Here is a 16,965-nt window from a genome sequence, read left to right on the forward strand (position 1 = left end):
CCTTCTCCATCAACATGGTTCCATCTGAAAAAAAACAACCGAAAAGAACTCAGGCCCAACTAGGCTACCCCACTGGTACTACCTAGTTGTCCACGGCCAGGACCAGGCCCTAGGCCACCCAGATACCACTGGTCCTTGCCAAACCCAGAGTGGGGGGTAGTAACCCCTGGCATACAAGCCCTTCTCCACTCTCCCTCTCAGTGTAGTTCCCAACTACCACTGATCCTTCAACCTAGGGTCCGCACCCTCAGGCTGACCAGAGGTCACGGGCAAGAATGCCCCACCCTACCTCTACTTCTGGGGTTCCGCACCCTCCCAGGGAAGCACCCACCAGAACACAACTCTCCCACCAGTTCAGGACCTCTCTCCACCAACTGGTCTACCACCTGGGATCCAAGGGGTCAGAGGCGAGGACTCCCTCCCTCTGCACCCCCTTCCACTGTAGAGCAGGGTCTCTTCACTTAAGATGAGCCCCACCTGCCCTCAGGACTACAGCTGCCCTTACGTCCAGATCCGGAAACACCGACTACTGGCTCCCCAACCGAGGGACGTACCCTTTGGTCAGATGCCTGGCGAACCAGGACTTAACGAGGGTGACACATAACTAATGGGTCGTGTGACAGTCTGCCTGGCGCTGATCTCACTACCTCCTGTCCATCTGACAGTGCGTGCAGACCCCCCAGGACAGAAGTGGCGACACCACGGTCACTCAGTGGCGACACAGCCCTCCCGGCTGGTCCCTGACCTACTGGTTCCCACTGGGGAATCCCTCCCCCTCTCACCCCTCCCTCTGGACTTCTGCACCCTCCCAACTGGAGTGGTACCGCCAGACACCAGGACTACTGGAGCTCTGATTACAGACGCTCCACGTCCTCTAGACACTGGGAGATCCTCCTCAAGTGACCTATTGGTACAGCCTAGGCCCCCGACCTGATGTTCCCTAAAGAAACCATCCAGGCCCTGACACTGGGTTTCGGGCACCTGGAGACACGCAGTCCCACCCACTCCTTCTCCGCAGAGACAGGCCGTGAGCCCCTACACCGAGACCTAGCTGGGCTACTCTGAACCTCTTCCACCACGCTGGGCTGGAAGACACCTCAGCCACTACTTTTGGAATCACTCCCCAATGCAAGCTCCCTATCCCAGAGAACTCACACCCAATCAACCAGCAAGCTCCTTATTTCAGAGAACTCACACCATTCATCCACACTCACACACCCCCCAGACTAGTAAGACAGTTTCTACCGCCCCTGATTTTCTCAACCTGACCACCACGTGACACAGGTACTATTACTCTGGGAACTGGGAGTGGGACATTCACATCCATCCAGCGCATTACACATTCATCCCCAAACCCCTCCCAAGACTGGTAAGACAGTTTCTACCGCCCCTGATTTCTCAACCTGACCACCACGTGACACAGGTACCACTACCCCGGGAACTGGGAATGGGAATACATACACTGGACACACATCTGCTGCCACCACTGGATCCCACCCTCTGGTGAATCCAGAAAACACAATGCACTAAGGGGGATGATCTACCCTCCCGAGCTAGGGACACCTAACTCACAGTGCACAAGAACACATTTCCAAAGAAATGACATTTAAAAGCAACCTTAGAACAATAATCCCTATACCATGTGATTTATCTAAATGCAGAGTTTTGTAGTGCGGCCAGTTGCTGCTGCGGTACAGCGCAAACGCAAGTCCAAATCCCACCGCTGATCACCAATGTTAGAAATGGGATTTCTGGTTGGCTGAGGCTTGCGCCAAAGCCAGGCAGAAACCACCACTCTAGTCAGGGCAAGGAAGTTACACGCCAAAGATAACCCCTGCTCACCCCCTTGGTAGCTTGGCACGAGCAGTCAGGCTTATCCCTGAGGCGATGTGTAAAGCGTTTGCGCGCGCACCCAGCAACAACACCCAAGGCCCACCACAAAGGAAACTCCACACAAGGTATTCTATAAAAATAGCCTTTGTATTATACACAACACATTAGATAAAAACACACACTCTACAATGTGCCAACAGGCACGGGCAGAATTTACAAGGGATTATATATACAGGGGACAGGGCCACATGGACCACTGTCAGGAATTAGCACTCTTAGAACATAACACAAATTACCAAGTGTACATGTAGAACATAACCAGTATCTACTGGCGCAATAATGACCTCAGTGTCATCACACTAGCATCAGGTATAAAACCTATCCTGTATCTATCACAGGGGCATAAATCACATTATGCAATTCTCATTGGTCTAACTCATTAGACCTAACCACCTAGCTATAACTATACTAGGGGCGCACATCGCACAGGGAAGTACATTCTCCCTACCATCAACCTAAGCAGGTAAAACAACCTTCTAGGCAGAAATAACCACATTTAGAGGTATCAGACACAGGGTGCGCAAAACATGCTATACACAATACATTTCCTAGCACCCAAAAGCACATTAGCATGAATCGCAATAACACCTCAATCACATTAGAGTCCAGGACGCACCAGAACCTAAACGTAGCAGCTGCCCACTACTTGCTGGGCAGCTGGGGACAAAGCAGGGCCTAAACGCTGCAGCTGGCACTAAGTGCTGCGCAGCTGTGGTAGGCAAATAAGGCATGGGCTCTCACTAGCCCTTGGAACAATATCCACAACGTTGGAGCCACCTAGGCTCATCACACACCATGTCCCCAAGTTGGAGCCTCTCTGGGCTCTAGAATAATCATGCCCGCCTCTCTGGGCTTTAAAAACAATTATGGCCCCATCGTTGCAGCTGCCCACTGAGTAGCGGGGCAGCTGTGAGTATCGCGGCCAAAAGGGAACTTGAAATTACTCTGCCCCCATGTTCGAGCCTCACTGGGCTCTAAAAACAATTATACCCCCGTTGGAGCGCACCAGTGCTCTAAAGCACACCTGCCCAGCGTTGGAGCCTCGGGGCTCAGAGAAAACAATGCCCCCGACGTTGGAGCCATGCTAGGCTCTAAACAAGTATGTCCCCCACGTTGGAGCCTCGCAGGCTCGGGAACCACCTGTGCCCCGCATTGGAGCGCCCTGGCGCTTTGCACAACATGCCCCCGTGTTGGAGCGGCCCGCAACGGCGGGTCCGCTCATGCCCAAGAATGGACACTGGCACCGAGGGTGACGGAGGAGCCCCGTTCACCGGGCTCCTCCTGGTAGCAAAACACTCTGTCCCCATCCCGCGTGCAGCCAGTATGAGGCGACCGGGGGCAGCCCCACTCACCGGCTTCTTCTGAGGCCCCGACCGGATCTCCCCCGCCCCCTTGAGCCCTCACTCACCGGCTCTGGGGGCGGTTTCCTTTCCTCCGGTCTCGGCTTCCTTCGCTTCGCCCGGGCCCCCTCCTGGGACCCGGGGCTTCAGGAACATGCGCGGGGCTCTCTCCACTCATGGGAGCCCTGCCATGCTTCACCGTCTTCCGGGCCGTCCTTTCTTCGGCGGGCGGGGCTTCCGGACTCCAGGGAGGCCCCGCCCATGTCCCAGGCAATCTCTGCCTGACTTCCTGCCTAAGCGGCCGCGGCGGTGATTGCACGATGTCGGCACATACGGGGTGGGCACCCGCAAATTTAAACCACAGAAGCGGGGTGGCACCCGTAAATTGAAGACATAAGCGGGGTGGGCACCCGCACCAAAGGCACAATATAAGCGGGGTGGGCTCCCGCTAGGCATAATCAGAATGCGGGGTGGGCACCCGCTCTCGGCAGCATCACGGGGGGAATCCCTGCGATGGGGATTCCCTCCAAACAGACGGCAGCGCCTCGCTTCGGAGCTCCAGCGCTCCTATGGGGCAAAATAAAGCGATGTAGCGCTCCCAGGGCGCTAGCAGGCTGCACCAAGCCTGAGCAGAGACAAAGGACCAGCAAAAAGGTCCAAAAGGTCCTGAAGGCGTCCAGGGGGGCAAAGCAGGGCCCAGGGGCCAGCACACAGGGCCCTCCAGCAGGGAGGTAGCCCCCATGGCGGTCCCTCCTGGGCCCCACCAGCAGCAAGCCCCCCCTGTCAGGATCCAAAGCAGAACAAGAACATTTTGTAAGGGGGCACAGCCCCTTTTTATACACCAAATCCCTTTGTCTGGGTTCAGGGTGAGGGGGAAAACCAGTCGCAGCTGGTTGGGGAGCACCCTTGATGTGCTCAGCCCCTCACTCTATTCACTGGCAGGGCTAGGGTCGTCAGTCGCACCACAGGGGGCGGAGCCAGCAGTGTGTGGGGAAAACCCTGCCCTATTCAGGTCCAAGGTGCACTCCTCCCCAGCCATCAGCATGCTAATCACACACTCACCACTGGGGCAGACCCAACCAGACTCCTGGAGCCAGGCTCACCAGCCAATCACCAGACACGCCACACATTTCAGACTGCACACTGAAGTGCCCACTTCTAGAAGTGGCACTTCCACACCAGGTACATGCACGCCGCACACATCAACGCGCAGCATTCACTCCCACGAGTCCGCACATACCAAACACGGGCCTGCCCACCCCACGCATCTGGAACTACCGGGACATCTACATTCCCCCATGCATTCCTATGGGAGGGCAGGCCAACCTCACAACACGCACGCACTTTACCCTGGGACACAGCGGTAAAGTGCGCAGAAACCCAAAATCACTACACCAAGTTACCAATTACAAGCAAAAAGTTTCGGGGGGAACCTGCCAGAAGGGCCAAGTCCAACATTTCCCTAAGTGCCGGCAGGGCTAGGGTTCAAAAACTACAGCTAGTCACTTTGCCAAAAAGGGGTCATTTTTCACTGCAAAATTGAGGTGTGACCACGTTGCGTTTTGTGCCGTTTCCTGTCGCGGGCACTAGGCCGACCCGCACAAGTGAAGTACCATTTTTCTCGTAGGACTTTGGGGAACGCGGGGTGGGTGGAAATTTGTGGATCCACGCAGATTCCAGAACTTTCCATCACAGAAATGTGGGGAAAATGTGGTTTTTTTGTCAATTTTTTACGTTTGCAAGGGATTCTGGGTAACAGACCATGGTGGAAGGCAGTCAAGTCACCCCATCCTGGATTCCCCTGGGTGTCTAGTTTTCAAAAATGTATAGGTTTGCTAGGTTTCCCTAGGTGCCGGCAGGGCTAGGGTTCAAAAACTACAGCTAGACTCTTCGCAAAAAAAGTGTACATTTTCAGCGTGAAAATGTGGTGTGTTCACGTTAGGTTTTGAGCCACTTCCTGTCGTGGGCACTATGCCTACCCACACAAGTGAGGTACCATTTATATCGGGAGACTTAGGGTAGTTCAGATTTGTAAAGCAACTGTTATTACCTATTGATTTTTGATGCATTTCTCCCTTCCAAATGAAAGACATTGTGTAAAAAAAAAGTCATTTTGAAAAATGACCAATAATTGTCATGCAAGTATGAGTATTCCCAATTTCGAAAATGTGCAAATATGCACTGTTTCTAAACTCTGTAATTTGTTCCCATTTCAGAAATACATAGGTGTCTTTCATACCGATTTTTCCATGTATACATTTTCACACAATAATTGCTATATACCCGGAACAAAAAAAAAAAAATTACAAAATGCTGCTCAGTTTTTTACTCTGGGTTCGTTGGGCTCTTGGTGAACCTACAAGTTATATCCCCACAACCAGGAAGGTCCATCGGATGTAACGGTACATTGCTTTCAAAGAGATGTCATAATTAGAAGAAATTACAGGTGAAAACGTTGACTCAAAAGGCTGCTTTTTTCAACAAATGTTTAATTTTTCCTATATTTAACTGTTAGTTTCTATAAAGAAACCTTGATGGATCTACACAAATGACCCCTTGCTGAATTCAGAATTTTGTCTACTTTTCAAAAATGTATAGCTTTACAGGAACCATTATTGCTTTTCTACCCATTCCTACCATTATCTGGAAGGAGGTTGAAAGCCAACCCTGCCAGTTATACTATAATAAAGTAAACAAACTAAACAGTTCACAAAACTTACCCCAGTAAAACAAGCGTCTTCAAATAGGTCGTGTCTCCAATGAATGTCGCTGATTCGCCTTCTTTGAAAATGTTCAGTGCTGCACGTTTAAATAGAGCATTGGATGCACGAAAAATATCACTAATAGCACTAAGTAAACAAAGTAATTGCTAAAAATGTCCTAAAACATGCCGCCCTAATTATCGCTTGCCATGCAGCTTTTATAACTAATGAAGGCGTGGCGGTGGCGCCAGTAATACGCCTGCTCCCGATCACAACACAGAAAGTGAGAATTATCACAGCATGAGACCCCACAGTAATCATTAGCACAGCATGTCGACAGGCGCCCCAGGCTGCTGGAGCACTCAACTATAATTAATGCGCAGTACATCTTCCGGAGACGAGCACTCAACTGGAATTAACGCGCACAAGCTGTTCCACTGTAAAGCGCGTTCACAGACCAGAATCGGCTCGTGCCCAGACCAGAATCGGCTCGTGCCCAGGTCTGTCTCCCTTGGGAGTAAACACGGCAACAATAGTCTCGTTGGCCAGCGAGACCTAAAAACTGATTTTGGAAAAAGGGGTAATGAGGCTACATTGTTATCGAAATGTATGTGAGAGGTATATGGCTGCATACAATCTTGGCAATGAAGGTATTTTTTGCAACATTGTTCTATCCGTGATTATGATGCCTCCAAATACAGTGTGATGTGGTTGATCCGTTCAGTGAAGCACTGGCTCCGAATGTGGCAGTTCTGAAGATGATGCACAGAGGTCAATCCATGCTGAAGGTGTGATGTTTGGATCTTCTCCACACAGTGGCGGTGATAGGTTGGTTCCAAAGCAGTGCTTTCAGACATGATGTGGAGGTTCCGAGTGTGATGCACCAATTCTACTCACACAACAGGTTCGATGCACCAGTTCTGCTGCATGCAGACTCGAGATGCGTTGATTCCTCTGGAGCAACTATTTAGGTTCACTTTCAGTGAGCCAGGCACAGGAGCAGGGGTAGAGACTTTGATAGCCCTGAGTCTCTGTGAACAGGAGTCAAGCAAACTGGGCCTTGGAGATCACTGTGGTTGCAAGGCAGAGTCCAATTTTCCTCAGCAGGGTCAGAGAGCAGCAGGGCAGTGGAGCATAAAAGCTAGTCTTCCAGGTCAGCATTCCAGCGAAGTCCTTGTTCAGCACAGCACTTCTTCTGACAGAGTCCAGTTGTAGGTCCGAATGTTTCTGAACTGGTGGAGTCAGAGACCCGGTACTTATGCCCAGTTGTGCCTTTGAGTTGAGGATGACTTCAAAGAAAGGTCTTTGAAGTGCACAAAGGTCCTTTCTTCCCAGCCCTGGCTTCAGACTACCAGTAGGGGTAATTATCCTTTTGTGTGGGGACAGAGCGCTGCCTATTCAGGTGTAAGTGCCAGCCCCTCCCTCCCTTCCTGCCCAGGAAGAGCCGTCACAATGCAGATGAATACTCAGACACACCTAACCTTCTTGTGTTTGTGGTTGTCTAGAGGAAATGCACAAAGTGTAGCTTTCACCTTCCCCAGGCTTGTATTGGAGACACACATCTGTAAGAGCATAGAAAAGTCCACTTTCTAAAGTGCAATTTCTACAATTGTAATATAAAATCCAACTGAACCAGTAAAGAGGCTTTATCATTACCATTCCAAAGATATGAAACATGAAACAGCTAATCCTTTCTAATCAGGAATTACAGCTTAAAAGTGTATTAAGCAATTCCCAATGTTAGCCTGTGAGAGGAGTAGGCCTCGCAGTAGTGAAAAACGAATTGAGTTGTTTTTCACTACCAGGACATACAAAACCTAAATGTACATTTCCTCCCTTTTAATTACCCAGCACCCAGCCCCATGGGATACCTAGGACCTACCTAAGGGGTTACTTATGTGTAATGAAAGGAGGATTTGAGGCTTGGCAAAAGGGTTTAAAGGCCAAGTCGAAGTGGCAGTTAACCTGCACAGATCGGCTCTGCAGTAGCAGGCCTGAGTCATGTTTATAGGGCTACTGGTGTGGGTGGCACAATGTGTGTGGCAGGCCCACTAGTAACATTTAATTTATAGAAATCAGGTATATTGTATACCACTTTACAAGAGACTTACAAGTAAACTAAATATGCCAATTATATGCACACCAATGTTACCATGTTTAAGGGAGAACCACATGAACGTTAGCACTGGTCAGCAGCAGTTGCGGCTGCTACCGGACGGGGAGGTGGAGCAGGGTGGGGGATGGAAAAAAATAAAAAGGACTTACCTGAAACGGAGGGATGCCCTCTCTCCTCTTCATATTCCGGTCCTAGTCCTGGCCTGGAGCAGCAGCAGGAAGCTCCTGGGCACGCAGACTCTCCTGAGCCAATCACAGTGCTGCAGTGCAGCATTGTGATTGGTCTGCGCTCCACGGTTAGGCATTCAGACAGGTACAGGGAGGCTATGCACGTTCCTCACCAGTCTATGTAATGCAATGATGCACACTTAGGGAGTTCAAACCACTCCTCCCCTGCGCAGCGCAGCCCGCCCCACCCCTGGAACTACTGACTTCCATTGGAAAAATACAATGATGATAACAATCTGTTCAATTTTTCCTTTTGAGCAGTGGGGTGATGCTCCTCCACCTTAACGGAGGAGGCACCACTGATCTGCAGTGGGAAAGTGATCAGAGTCCTAGGGCCAACAAAAAGAATCAGCAAAAAGAGGAGGTAAGCATGTAGGTGGGAAAGACTACCCTAAGGCTGACAGGTCTAACACCAACATTTTACTTTTACCTTAACTCTTCTAAAAATTACCTTCATTTTAATCAATGGAGTTCAAATATGGCCGCTATCACACGACCTAAAGGGCTCACTTACAAACGACCTCATCACAGACCGACATAAGTTTTCCTTTTCTGACAGATGCAACACCCTGTCCAGCTAGTTACGTTTTTTCTCCTTTTTTTGGACCAAGAAGATTACGGCATGGTACAGCTCTTGTACTTCTGGTAAAATCCAATTACTGGTAACAATTGCAGGCCCTAAGACTCTAAAGCCACAATGGCCAAGTTGTGCTCAATCGTTTTTTCCTTTTTTTTCATTTCTACAGATTGGCCATACCATACCACAATCGAATCAAGGTATTTGTAAACTCCTCTATCCTGCTCTCCCTCATGCCTTACTCTAATCTTACATTACTATATTTTTATCCTATAGAATATGCGCATGCCGTACATACATACCCACTGCCACTCCTTGCACTACAGCTTTAAAGTGTTAATCAGTCACAACTGTGCCCAAGGTGAGGGAGATGCATGAGTGTTTGGCAAAGAATGGAGGTTCCATAGTGAACTCTGAACAACTGCCGTAGAATGACAAGCACAATCTGCAGAATTAGGGCCATTTTATTTTTTTATTTTCAGATTTCACTCATTCTTGCTGGTGGGCTTCCTCTGCTTTGTGGCTTTGTCATCTGTCCAGCAGTTCACAGGCTGAATTGCATGAGGGGAAGATGACCGACTGTCTTCTTCAACCTGTGCTGATTTTCCGGTCAGAGAAGAGGGATCTTACTAGGTGACAAGTGCAGCTTCATACAGCAGGCTTTCCCTAGCTGATTATAGCTACTGCTCTGGATTTCACTTTTAAACCTGTGCCTTTTAAACATAACAGTGTAACTAGCAACTTTTTTTCATCAATTCTTCTATGATAATGTGGAAAATATCTTAATTTGAATCGCATTTCTTCAGCAACTGAGATTTGAAACTCCCACTGACTAATTATTTGTTATTTATTCCATTTTGACAAAAAATATTATTAATATTTGAATATAATGAAGGGAAAGTCGGCAAACCACCATTGCAATAAAAATACTGGCTACTTCTCCACCTCCAGTGAAATCCAAAGTGATAGACCCTTCTGAACCCTCTTTGAATACCATATTGGATGAAATACAAGCAGTCCATAGCAATGCTGCTATCATCAGTGCTGATATTACAAGCATTTAGAAAAGATTTAGCTCCATTGTCAAATAAAGTTCAAGATAACTGTTAGAAATGGGGGTCTCAAGTTGGCAATGGTTTGCACCTTTGTCCAAATAGGGACCCTTCTTCCTAGTCAGGGTAAGGGGATACACTTAAACAATGACCCCTGCTTGGTAGCTTGGCACGAGCAGACAGGCTTATCTCAGAGGCAGTGTGTAAAACATTTGTGCACACATACAGTAATACAGTGAAAACACTGCAAATGGACACCACACCAGTTTAGAGAAATACATAATCTTTATTTAAACCAAACAAAATCAAAACAACAAAAATGCAACATCCTGTTATCCAAATATGACTTTTAGAAGGAAAAAACAGTTCTGTCCATAGTAAACTATGGATGCAACACTTTCAACACAAAGTACCTTGGATGCATCAAAATCATAAGCAAAAACAACTGCAGGAAAGGTGATGTGTCAGCTCCTTATGTCCAGAGAAGGTGATGCAACAGTTCCTTACTTCAGGGGAGGTGATGCGTCGGTTCCTTACTGCCACTCAGGGGAGGTGATGCGTCGGTTCCTTACTGAAGGGGAGGTGATGCATCGGTTTCTTACTGTGCAGGGAGGTGATGCGTCAGTTTCTTACTGCGACCCTAGCGTTCTAGTAGATTTGGCACCCCGATGTGATGTGTTGTGCACCGGAGGTGATGCGTCGGTTTGCGAGGCTTCACACCATCCGGCGCCGGTGCTGGGGGCTGCATGGCAAGGCTTGGCAACACTCAGCAGGACTCTGCACGGCTTCGCATTGCCCGGCGTCAGTTCCAAGAGGCTTTGCATGCTTTTACGATGCTTTGCGCTGCTTCTTGAAGAGATCATCTGCAAAACCAACTTCTGAGGCCTTTGACTGTAGGAGGCACCTCATGCAAGGGTAGGACTCACAGGTGGCAGAGTCCAGCAGCACCATCAGAGTTTCAGGAAGTCTTTTGTGTCCATGAGACTTCCTAACCGGAGGCACTCTCTACTTTAAACCCTTGGAGATCTTCCTAAAGCAGGGGACACAGCGCACAGCCAAATTCTTGTCCTTTCCTTGGCAGCAACAGCCACTGCAGGCTAATCCCAGACAGACCACAGCAAAGGGGAAGTACTTCTCCTTCAGTTTCTCCAGCTCTTCTCCTTTGCAAAGATTCCTATTGAATTCCAGAAGTAATCTAAAAGTCTGGGGTCTGGATCCACTTTTTATAGCACAAATTCCTATGTTCTCTGGTGGCAGAGAAACTCTTTGCCCAGCCAAAACCAGTTCTGTCCTCTCTGGTGCAGCTTCCTGGCAGGAGGTGGAGACAGCATTGTCCAATGGCAGACCAGGCCCATTCAGGTGAGAAAGAAATCTTTTGCCCCTACTCTGAATCATACGGGAAATGGCCACTACAATGTAGCCGTTTCCACGTGTAACCATAACTACGCATTACAACGCATGTGTTGTTACAATGAATAGCCTTTACCACGTATACCGTTACTACGAGATACGTAGTAAAGGCATGTGTGCTGAAGACTTTTTTTAAAAGAGGGGGCTGGGGGGTTACCCCCCCAAAAAAAAAAAACATGGGTTTAAAAAAGGGGGCTTGGGAGGTCTCCCCCCGCAAGAAAGAAATGCACCTGATTCTGTCAATTTATGAATCTTAAGAAAAAAAATGTGGAGGCAATCGGCGTCGTTAGAGGAAATGGAAAGACACTTCTGTTTCCTTTTAACGACGTGAAACGTCAGCTTGGAAGTGCTTGGAGTGGAGAGGATGTGGAGAGGTAAGGGGGAATGAGGGGGTGGTGTTGCGCAGGGGTAATGTATAAGGGTTAATTTTTAGGGTTACTGAATAGCATAGTTTAACAATGAAAATCGTTGTAAAAGTGTGCATGTTAAAGGCATTTTCGTGGTAAAGGATATGCGTGGAGAAGGCATTCGCGTTGTAACGCATGCGTGGTAAAGGCATGCGTTGCAATGGAAGGCAACGGAATGTGTTGTAACGTCATACAACCGAATCATCCTCACTAAAAGATGCATCTTTATATTCTGAGTTCAGGCATACTAAACTTAACCTTCCTATTTGTCCCAATGGGAAGTACTATTTAAAAGATGTTATAAATGAACTCCCATTATATCCTATGGGACAGAAAGCCTGTCAATAGTGAAAAACAAAAATGGAACTATTTCACTATCAGCACATGCCACACATGTCAGTACATGTCTTACCTTTCACATGCACTGCACCCTGCCCACAGGGGTACCTTGGGCCAACATGTGTGATGACCCCCATGTAAAAAAAAGGAAAGGTTAGGACCTTGGCAAGTGGGTGTACTTGCCAGGACGACATGGCAGTACCAAACTGTGCACTGACACTGAAGTGGCATGTCTGAGGTACATTTACAGGCTGCTCATGTAGGTGGCACAATCAGTGATGGAGGCCCACTAGCAGCATTTGATTTACAGGCCCTGGGCACACACAGTGCACAGTACTAGGGACTTACCAGTAAATCAAATATGCCAATCATGGAATCACCAATCCATAAATACAATTTACAGGGACAGCACATGCTCTTTAGCACTGACGAGCAGAGGTAAAGTTCCCAGAGTCATAAAAACAACAAAAACAGGGCCAAAAACAGGAGGCCAAAAAACAAAAAGTCTGGGAATAAACCCGCAGGAAAAGCCAGGTCTAACAATAATAAAATTAAAATTAAAGATAAAAAAAAGATTATTGACCAAATGCTCCCAGTGACTGCTAATATTTTCCTACTGAAGAACCCACTCTTAGATTTAGAAAACCAGAACAGATAGTAAAACGTAAGAATTTTCAATCTACCAGAAAACACTGAAGGATCTGATTGTAGACAATTCTTGGACAATTTAGTACCCAAGTTACTTAACATCACAGAGAAGTCTCAAATTGAAAAAGCTCACTGTGTCTCCTCTTATTGCAAACACTGGGCAAATGATCTTCAAAGTTCTTCAACATCTCCATTTGATGATGATTAACAAAGTAATTAGAGAGCTTCTGTACATTATGGTTGAAGGTAAAAACATTTTTATTCATCAGGAGTTTTGCAAAGGAAACTGTTTCAACCCAAAAATAATTAAGAGCTCCAAACCCAAGACTAGAGGAATGTAAAAATAAATATGGCTTGCTTGATCCATCTACTATGTGAATCGGGAAACATTACCTCTCAACATCTTTTTGTAATCCATCAGATCTTTATTGGTATTTCCATTTTTCATTTGATTTTTTTAGTTTTCCTCAGCTATTAGGTTACTTCTACTTGGAAAGATGTCACTGAGTTTTCAATTCATAAGTGGTGCCCTAGGATAAATTTCACAAGTCAAAGGATAAAGATATCTGCTGTTTGCGCTCTTAAAAATTCATTTTAATTTCAAATGTTTTGGAAATCTATTTATAACTATATTGCTACTTTACACAAGTCTTTTACAATGATTGATTTGCTTTAATAACTGAATGTTAAATGGCTTACTTAATATACTGGTAGTTTTCTTTTCATTTTACGCTTTGATATTATAGTTTTTATTTATGTAGAATGTTTGTATATACGTTATCAAATAATCTACAAAATATTTATGCATTATAGACAACCCTTTTTCTCTCCTTCATAGTCACGATTTGGGCAGATACTAGACAAAATAAATACAGGACTGACAAATTTAGTTGTCGAGGCATGTTTATTCACAAAGCTACTTTTTGGTCTTTACTTCATTGTACTGGTCTTTGGAGCGTCTTGTTTTTTGGCTTTCAGGTGCCTAATATCAATTCATAAATTTCAGTTTCAAAAAGATAAGTTTATTGAACACAAATAGATAAACATCAATACTTCATGTATTTCAAGAATATAGGTCTTTACAACGAATGCTTTAACAACGCATTCCAAATTACAACGCGGTTGTTACAACGACTGTGTTGTTTCTATGCGATCCATTACATTGCGAGTCGTTTCAATGACTTTCTGTAGGGGGCGCGCTGGGCTTAGGAATAGTATAATTTACTCTTCCAACTCCAGTGTGTGCAACAGTAGGGAAAGTGTTGAAATAGTAAATTATACTATTGCTTAGGTTAGCGCGTCCCGTACAGCAAGTCGTTGAAACGACTTGCGATGTAACGGATCACGTAGAAACAACACAGTCATTGTCACGACCGCGTTGTAATGGAAGTGCGTTGTGGAAATAGTGTTGTAAATGCTGTTTCCCGTATTTCAACATTAAAATTTACATAATGAAAAATATCAATAATAACATATGGGCTGAGTTTAAAAACTCATACTTATGGCAGGAGATAAAAAGGCGAGATAGGTATAAAGCTAGAACGAGTATAACTAGAAGAAATATGGCAAATAATGGTAATCACAATAGAGCAAAATTCAAGGAGGCTGAGCAACTTTTTGTACATAGGGAGTAGGAGCAAAGGATTTTTTAGCACTATCATCTAATGATGGGAGACCATAATTGTAAATGTTTCTTCGCAAGAGACATAGGAAATACAAAGGTTGTATCTAGTTTATGATTATGACAAACATTGTACCACCAAGCTAAGTATGAGAGTTTGGATGTATCCTTCCAGTTTTTGGTTATCTATTGAAAAGCAGCCGCTAATAACAAGCCAATGAATTGTATGTGTGCATTCTTTTTATTCCAACCGGTGGAAAGGCTACCAAGAAAGATGTTGGCAGGTGAAAGGGGGACTTTGGCGTGAAATATGGTATTAATTTGTGACCAGACTCGTTTCCAGAAGTGAAATACATGTGGATAGTTGAATAGTAAATGCTTTAAATCAGCATGCTCAAGGGAGCACGACAAACAAGTGTCAGGAATTTCAACATGCATTTTATGTAGTGAAATCGGTGTTAGGAGAAGTCTAATATAGATGAAGAAAAGAGTTTGTGTAGCATTTGCCACTCTGGATGATTTTCTAATTTTCACCCAAAAAGTAAAAGTAGAGGCTTTCAGTGTAATTCGAAGTAAGTTATACCATGTATTATCTGGTAACGGACATTGAGAAACTAGGGATTTAAAATGAGAACATGACTCTAATATTGCAGTACGTAGGATTGAAAAATTGTGGGAGGCAACTGAAAAAGAGAACATGCATTTGAGAATGTAAGAAAGGTATCTTTATTGAACAATTGATGAACCCACATTAAGCCTCTATCTCTCCTAGTTTTCCAGTAAATAGGTTTATTTTTGATGCATATGAATTTATTGTGCCATATGGTGGAGGAGAGAAATGTATCAACATCATATGGGGCGGAGTGGAGGAGAGTATTCAAAACTTTACATGAATTATTAATAATTGGCATGGAAAGTTTTTGTGGTTTACTTGTAAAAGACAGATATTCCTGAAAAGAAAAGGGGGAAAGAAAAGATCTCTCAAGATCAATCAATAACGGAGAATCTAGAGATGAGTCAGGCACCCACTTGGATAAATGTCTTAATAGAAAGGAATTGTGATATTTAGGGAAGTCAGGGAAATTGACACTTCCTTCTGATTTTGGGCATGACAGTTTTTGTAATGACATTTTAGGTTTTTTGTTAAGCCACAAAAAGGATATAAGGATGGAGTTAATTTAATGAAATAATCTTGTTTGTATGGGCATTGGGATATTAGAAATAATATAAAGGATAATAGGAGTCAACATCATTTTGATGGTGTCAATACGGCCCCACCATAAAAGATATAGGGGATGCCATTTAGTCATAAGGGTAGTCAGCTTCTCTATACATTTGTCAAAATGTAGGGAAATTGATGTTTTATTAGATGAAGTGAACCACAAACCAAGATATTTGATATGTTGTGGATTCCAGGTAAAGTTAGAGATCAAAAAGTCCTCTTTAAAAGTATATTTGGTTTGGGGCAGTATTTTACATTTCTCATTATTTATTCTATAGCTAGAAACCATTGTATAGGGCTGAACCTCTTCCAGAAAGGTCAGGAGGGTGAGGAGAGGCTGAAAATAGAACATTAGTACATAGTCTGCATAGGCTGCTAATTTATTTGTTGAGTATATGAAATAAAGCCTTTAATAGATTGGTTTTGTCTTATTCTGGATAAGAATGATTCTAAAGCTAGGTTAAAAAGGAATGGAGATAAGCGATAGCCTTGCCTCACTCCTCTATGAAGAGTAAGATAAGGAGATGTGCGAACATTATCAAAAATCGCAGCTGTAGGGTCTAAATAAAGCAAAGAAATCAAACAAAATAATTTTCGGGCCAAAACCAGACCATGTTAATGTATGAAAAATGAAATGCCAATATACTCTATCAAAAACCTTTTCAGCATCTAAGGCAATAGCAGCAAGCGGCTCGGTGTATTTTGATGATTTGGATATGATATCAAAAAACAAACAAGTGTTATCGGTAATAGAATGTCCCTTGACAAAGCCTGTTTGTTCCTTACCCAATAAGTGAGGAAAATGCGATTCAATTCGTAGGCCCAATGTTTTTTTTTTTAAATTGTACTCTATGTTTACTAGGGAAATAGGTCTGCAGTTTTTACAATAACGTAAATCTTTGCATTGTTTTCGAATAAGACATATCAGAGCCTCTAAAAAAGTTTCAGAAGAGGTACCCGAGTCAGTGAAAGAGGAAATGAGTGTATATAGTCGTAGAAGAAGTATTTGGGAAAAATGCAAGTAAAATTCAACGGTGAAACCATCTGGGCCTGGGGCTTTATCTTTCTTAAGGGTTTTGAGTGCATTAAGCATTTCTGCCAGCGTGATGTCAATTTCCAGGAGCTCCAAATTTGTTGGAGGATTTGTATACTTTTGAATAGAGGAAAGATAAAGAGAAATGTCTGTATCTGTGGTTGTGATCTCTGGTGTGTACAACCGTTCATAGAATTGAACAAATGATTGTGAAATATCAATGTCTTTGTCTTTTGGTGTATTAGTATCATTTATTATATATTCAATATGGAGCTTATTCTGTTTGGTCTTGAGGTCGTTAGCTAATAATTTGCCTGATTAGTTTTTCCTCCATAGACTTTCGCAATGGTCTTCAATAAATATAAAGAAGCACTATCA

Source organism: Triturus cristatus, chromosome 3_1 (assembly GCF_964204655.1).
Source record: "Triturus cristatus chromosome 3_1, aTriCri1.1, whole genome shotgun sequence".
NCBI classification, from domain to species: Eukaryota; Metazoa; Chordata; class Amphibia; order Caudata; family Salamandridae; genus Triturus; species Triturus cristatus.